The sequence below is a fragment of the Etheostoma spectabile genome, chromosome 16, assembly GCF_008692095.1.
Source record: "Etheostoma spectabile isolate EspeVRDwgs_2016 chromosome 16, UIUC_Espe_1.0, whole genome shotgun sequence".
NCBI classification, from domain to species: domain Eukaryota; kingdom Metazoa; phylum Chordata; class Actinopteri; order Perciformes; family Percidae; genus Etheostoma; species Etheostoma spectabile.
The window spans coordinates 9,601,522-9,601,908 of NC_045748.1; the positions used below are offsets into that span (position 1 = coordinate 9,601,522).

The 387-nt window shown below is 42.6% G+C and overlaps 1 protein-coding gene across 2 annotated transcripts in view; it reads right to left on the bottom strand.

Annotated features, from left to right (window-relative positions):
• tor4aa (torsin family 4, member Aa) overlaps positions 1 to 387 on the bottom strand; it is a 7,624-nt gene that overhangs the window by 6,545 nt on the left and 692 nt on the right. For both annotated transcript variants that reach the window (XM_032539183.1, XM_032539182.1), the window contains exon 1: positions 122 to 387. This exon is cut by the window's right edge. The gene's annotated coding sequence lies outside the window, so the exon portion shown is untranslated. The remainder of the gene's footprint in view (positions 1 to 121) is intronic.

A 387-nucleotide genomic window follows, 5' to 3' on the forward strand; every position in this document is an offset into this window, starting at 1 on the left:
ACACACACATGCACACACACGCACAAACACACAAGCATGCACACACGCACACAAAGCAAAGGGGGACAATAAAACATGAGACCAAGTGAAAACATGCAAGAATTTTTTTTTTTTTTCTTACCTCCAATGTTGGTCAAATCTTTGTAAAGTGAAGTTTTTGACCGTTTTTAGTCCATAGTTGTGGGAGTGGAGCTGGCAGAGAGCAGACCACACAGCACACAGCTCTACTCAGGAAGAGCCCTCCTTTCTAAAACTCCTGTTCTCTGCTGACTCCTCCTATTCTTCTTCGGTCTTCTTCTGTCCACTTTATGCTGTTTTACAAAGACTCTGACATGCTACGCCTCACTGGGTTCATGTAAGATATCAACTTTCACTTGTGTCATTTCT